Genomic DNA, 6,457 nt, shown 5'->3' with positions numbered 1-6,457 from the left:
ACAATCTCAATCTCTTCACCATCCATTCTGATGCTGCCAATTGGTCCTGTGGTGAGCTATAGAGAAAAAGAAATATTTGGCAAGGATATATCTGATAAACATTTTACCTCTAAAAGATATATATATATATATATATATCAAAGGCATATTGATGTCCTCTTCACCAAAGAAGACATTCAAGCAGACAAAAACAGGAACAAATTCTCCTGAGAATTAGCCATTTAAATTGAAAAACCATACTCTCTGCCCTTGAGTTGATCCTGACTCATGGAGATCCACTAGCCAGTTTCAGTGGCTGTAAAGCTTTACAGTAACAGACTTCATCTTTCTTCTATGGAGTCTTTCATTTCAAAACTACAGTGAGCTACAATTTCATGCCTTCAAAAATGACAATGATTTTTTTAAAAATATGCCTGGGAAACTGGAAATCATACACTTCTAAGGGACCTGTGAAGAGTCCTGGTTGGTGGCATAGTCTGTAGGGGTGTTGTGCTGCTAACCCAAACCCTCACTGTACTTCTCTGGCTCCTCTGGGAATTTGACTGCACCAGCAACTGCACAGAAAAAAAGATGGACAATTTTCTTCCATGCAATTTAGAGCCTCAGAACATCCTGAGGAGTCAACAGTGAGTGAGTTCCAACTCGAGAGCAATGTGTGAATGTGAATGAAAGGGAGTGTAAAATGATAAAATTAGTATTGAAAAAGGTATGACATTTCCTCAATAAGTTAGAAATAGAAATACTTTCTGATCCAGTAATCCCATTCTTAGATACATGTGCAAGACATATAAGAGCAGACTTGAATAGACATAGTCACACATATATGATCACTGCAGCTTTATTCACAGCATCCTAATTTTTATAGGAAAAAAGCTAGAAAAAATATATGTCCCTCATAATATGAATGGGTAAACAGATTTTGATACACAGAAGAGAAAGCTATATATAACTACAAAGAATGTGTTCATTATGTATTTTTTTGAAGCCTGAAAATCTCATAACTTTTTTATTATAAAAGTTGCCTATCGGTAGAATATCTGGTAACGTGCATGGGCCCCAGGGCCTCCAAACTTCTTGGATTCGCAGCAACGAGGGTCAGCTACAAGCAAGGTCCGGTCATACTGGATGAGGATGTATTTTATTTCCTTCTTGGAGGCCTCATCCACATATTTCTGGTAATAGGCAACCAAAGCTTTGGAGATAGACTGGCGGATTGTATAAATCTAAATGGATCAATCTGAGTGAATTAAGTCAATTACAATTATATACTATAAAATTATACTATACTTCAGCAGGATGGTTACAACAGAAAAAAAGAGGAAAATGCAAGTCCAATACAAAGTTATACACTCAATAAAGTGTTGATTGTAACATGATCTGATTTTAAAAGACAGCCCAATTCAGCGCCCAGAGATGACAAAACACTCTCAGTGTTCAGTTTCTAAGCACTGTCATTTGCCCCAAATTTTTATACAAAAGTACATTTTAAAGATAGAACTGTTTGTAAATCTGAAGACTTGTATATTAAAGCAAAAGGTAGTTCAGCAGCTTCTATTTGAGCACATTTGGAGAATTGATTAACTGAATTAAATATTTCGGTCCATAGCTGTAGTGGCAAGAAGCTGCACTACACAATACCAAAGGCACATGGTTCAAGGCCACCAGCTGCTTCGAGGAAGAAGGAAAGGCAATCTCCTCATGAATGACTAACAGCCTCTGAAAACCTGCTAGAGGGTCAGCTATAGGTCAGTTTGACGTCTACAGTACACAACAACAATATAAGAATTAACTGAAGACAATGGCCTAAATCGGGCACACCTTATCCTCCAAACTGACATTGTTGCTTTTCAGTACTTTAAAGACGTATCTGACAGCTGACTTTCTCAATGCAATTCATCTTTTGATTTCCTGGCTGCTGATACCAAGAGTATTGATTGTGAAGCCAGCAGACTAAAGCTGTGAACAATCTCAATCTCTTCATCATCTATCCTGATGTTGCCAATTGGCCCAGTGGTGAGAGTCTTTGTTCTCTTGATGTTGAGCTTCAATCCATACTGAAGGCTGCAGTACTTGACCTTCTGCAGCAAGCAGTGTTGTGTCATCTGCATAACTCAGGCTTTTTATTCTTCCTCCAATCCTGAGGCTACATTTCTCCTCATACAGCTCAGCCTCCCAGATAATCTGTTCTGCATATAGATTGGAAAGGTATGGAGATAGGACATATCCCTGGCATTCACCCTTCCCGATTTTAAACCATACAGTGTTTCCTTGATAGGTTTTGCATAAGCACAATCAAGTGTTCTGGGATTCCCTTTCTTCTCAGATTTAGCCACAGTTTGTTGTGATCCACAGTTAGACTTTCCTCTGGTACTCTCTGCTTTCCGCTAACATCTATCTAACATTGGCTATAATATCCTTAGTACCACGACTCCTTCTAAAGCCAGCCTGCACATCTAACAGTTCTCTGTTGATGTGCTGTTCCAGTTGTTTTTGGATAATTTTCAGCAGAATCTTGCTTGCGTGTGATATTAATGATATTGTTGGATAATTTTCACACTCTGTCCAGTGACATATCTTTGGAATGGAACAAATACAGATCTCTTCCAACCAGTTTGGCCAGGTAGTTTTCTTCCAGATTTCTTGGCACAACTTTCTAAGCACATCGAGAGCAGCATCTATTCATTGAAATATGTCAATTGGTATACTGTCCATTCCTGAGGCCTTGGTTTTTGCTAATCATTTAAAATCAGCTTGAATTTCTTCCTTCATCATCACAGACTCTTATTCATATGCTATTTCATGAAATTTTTCTGTGTCCTCCAACTTCTTTTGGTACAGTGACTCAGTATATTCCTTCCATCTTCTTTTAATGCGTTATGGGTCATATAATATTCCGCCCAAAGCATCCTTAAGTATTGCAACTTGAGGCTTAAATTTGTTCTTCAGTTCCTTCAATTTAAGAACTGTTGAGTAAGTTTGGCCCTTTTGATTTTCTGATGCCAGTTCTTATGTACATTTCTTCATAATTCTTTACTTTGTCTTCCCATTCTGCCCTTTGCATTTTTCAGCTCCTTAATTTCTTGACTTCTTGCTTTGCTTTGGCTTCTCAGCACTCTGATACAATATTCAGAGTCTTGTCTGATATTCACTTTGGTCTTTTCTTCCCCGTTTTTGTAATGACCTTTTGCATTCCTCATGGATGATAGGATAGAACAAGAATTTATGCCTTTTGAGCTGTGATGCTGGAGAAGAGCAGTGAATGTACACCAGGGCCTGCTAAAAGAACAAACAGGTTTGTCCTAGAGAGGATGAAATCAGTCTGCTCCTTGGAGGCAAAGACTCTAAATCTTCATCTGACATACTTTGGGCATGTTGCAAAGGAGTGGCCAGTCCTTGGAGAGGGACATTATGCTTGGGAGGGTGTAGGGACAGGGTAGGAGAAGAAGACCCTGGATGAGATGGATTGACTCAGTGACTGGGGTAATGGGAGTAGGTGTGTCAGAGATAAGAAGGTTGATACAGGATAGAGCAGGGTTCAGAACTGCTGTACAAAGGGTCGGTATAAGCTGCAAGTGACTTTGCAACAATAAGGACAATGTTCTACTTTCTAGTTTCATAAGCAATGTCTTAAAAGTTGGTGATAGACTGTATAAGACACAACAAGGATAAAAGAAATCAAAGGTCCAAAGAATAAAGTTGTCCACTGGACTGCTGCATTTTTACAAAAATAACACACAACTTCTACTACGTTTGTCAATCACTCTCCCATGAGGTATTTTACAAAGTGCCACTATGGCATTATTTTTATACCTATTCACGTTAAAATTAGAATAGCAGGGAAGAAGAGGGAGGAAAATGTGCAACAGTGAATGAATGGATGAAATCCCAACCTTTCTGTAAACCTTCATTAAAATAATAATTTTTAAAAATTAGAGTGTAGCAGCAGCAGGAACAGCTGTAGAAGCAAAAGAGGAGGATGGACACAGATTCAGATCCCGTGGTCATTGTTTCTGCAGCGCAGACAGCCATTGGCTCCTTCAATGGTTCCGTACCTTCTGTTCCTGTCCATAATCTAGCCGGAGCTGTCATCATAGAAGTCCTGAAGGGGCCAGTGTGGCTCCAGCAGATGTGCCGGAGGTCATATTTGAAGACGTTTTAACAGCAGGTTGTGGACAGAATCCTATACGCCTAGCCAGTGTAATGGCAGGAATCCCTACAGTGCTCTGGCATGGAGCTCCCAGATGATCTGTGGGTCAGGCCTGAAAGCCGTGTGCCTGACAGCCCAGTCAATGGGGACAGGAGATTCCAACATTGTGGTCGCAGGAGGCATGGAACACATGAGCAAGGCTCCTCACCTGGCCCACTTGAGAGCAGGAATAAGTATGAGCTATCTTCTCGATAGTATACTGTGATAGACTCACAGATGCATTTCACAACTATCACATGGGTGCTAGAGCTGAAAATGTAGCCAAAAATGGCAAGTAAGTTAGGAGGATTAAGATAAAATCGCAGTGATATCCCAGAACAGGACAGAGCATACTCAAAAAGCTGTCCATTTTGATAAAGCGATTATCCTTATGTATCTATCATCTCAAAAAGGTCTTACTTAAGTTAAAACTGATGAGTTTCCTCGACATGGGAGCAACTTAGAAGACATGTCAAAGCTGAAGCCTCAGTTTCTTTCAGATGGGACAGGGAGTCACTGCAGTTAATGCTTCAGGTATAAATGATGGTGCTGCTGCTGTGGTTGTGAAGAAGTCAGAAGCTCTTCATCATAGAATAAACCCTTTAGCACAGATTGTGTCCTGGTCACAAGCAGGTGTGGATCCTTCCATTATGGGAACAGGACCAATTCCAGCAATAAAGCAAGCTGTTACAAAAGCAGGTTGGTCACTATGGGATATTGATGTATTTGAAATCAATGAAGACTTTGCAGTCCTCTCTGTTGTAATAGCTAAAGAACTGGGATTAAATCCAGACAAGATCAACACCCAAGGCAGGGCCATAGCCATGGGCCACCCCTTGGGAGCATCTGGCTGTCAGATTCTGGTGACCTTGCTCCACACCTTGGAGAGAACTGGTGGGAGCAGTGGTGTTGCTGCCCTGTGCATCAGGGGTGGGATGGGAAAAACAATGTGTGTTCAGAGATGATAAAATTGTTCTATTGATTAATCACACACACACACACACACACACACAAACACACACAAATTAGAATAACACATTTACAAAAAATGATCTCCCAGGAAGTGAGCAGTTAGCAAGCAACTGTGTTGTGTGAAAAATACAGTAATAGCCCAAAAGAACCAGAGACCAGAAGATTTGACTGTTTCTCAACTAGCTCTACCAACCATTCTGACCAAGGACACAATGGAAAGTTCAAGATAGAATGAGAGATAAATGTAGAACAAAATTCAAATTCTAAAATAGGCCAAACTACTGTACCAATAGAGATTGTAATTCACTCTTTGAACTTGGAACTGAAGTTATTTGGTTGTCTTTCAGATAAACAGAAGATCCACATTCTAAATGAAAAATACCACCCCTGTGGCCTTCTAAGTATTCAATTACACATTGCTGTTGAGACTGTTTGAGTTTACAATCATCCTTTCAGAAAGAATTAAACTATCCTGTAGGGTTTTCAAGGCTGTAAATTTTTACAGAAACAAACTTCTTCATCTTTCTCCACAGAAAGGCTGGCAAGTTTGAAATGCTAACATAATAATTAAATGTTTTTACCAGCATAGTATCAGATATACTTAAAAAATCAACTATGCATGACCAAATGATCAACAATTAAGCAAAGGCTAAGATGGGAAAGGCAAGGAGGTGAAGGAAATTAGATCACTGAAACAAAATAAAAAAACAATGTAAAAAATGTAGAATACTAATGAAAGTATTGGGGAAATTATAACCAATGGCACGTAATAATCCACATAAATGCTGTTAAAAGAGAAACTAGTTTCACTTGTTGTTGTTTTTGATTGCTTCAAGTAGAGCATGACTCATACCGATCGCATGAACAAAAGACCTGAATCCCCTCTACAACTATAGACATTTAGCAAAGTTTATAGAGCGTCTGGAGGCAATTTGTTTAGAAAGTGGATGCCACTACTGCCCTAATAAAATGTTGTTGTTGTTAAGTGCAGTCGAGTCAGACGACCCATAGCAACCCTATGAACAAAAGTCCTCATTACTTGTGTGACTTTCATCCTTTCTCCAGGTTCATAGGGTTTCCTGTATGTGTGACCCAACATTTCTTTATTTGACCATTCCAGTAAGCCCAAATGCTAGCAACCTCTGTGCCATAGACCCCCAGTTCATCTGGCAAGACCACTCTGCTGACACTCACTTGTGGCAAAAAGAAAGCCATAAGCACCCAAGCGTTCTATCCTGGCCTCTCTTCCCTAAGGCAGAAGTCCCGCCAGCTGACACTAAGACTTAAATGTATTTTTTT

The 6,457-nt window shown here is 39.7% G+C and overlaps 1 protein-coding gene and 1 pseudogene across 2 annotated transcripts in view; one reads left to right on the top strand and one right to left on the bottom strand.

The window, feature by feature from the left end:
- KCNT2 (potassium channel, subfamily T, member 2) overlaps positions 1-6,457 on the bottom strand; it is a 734,552-nt gene that overhangs the window by 656,726 nt on the left and 71,369 nt on the right. The gene's annotated exons all lie outside the window — the stretch shown is intronic.
- On the top strand, positions 3,977-5,151 carry LOC102853487 (annotated as a pseudogene).

Source organism: Elephantulus edwardii, unplaced genomic scaffold (assembly GCF_000299155.1).
Source record: "Elephantulus edwardii isolate Elephantulus edwardi_28Jun2011 unplaced genomic scaffold, EleEdw1.0 scaffold00110, whole genome shotgun sequence".
In the NCBI taxonomy this organism is placed as follows: domain Eukaryota; kingdom Metazoa; phylum Chordata; class Mammalia; order Macroscelidea; family Macroscelididae; genus Elephantulus; species Elephantulus edwardii.
This window is presented reverse-complemented; position numbering and strand designations above follow the sequence as displayed.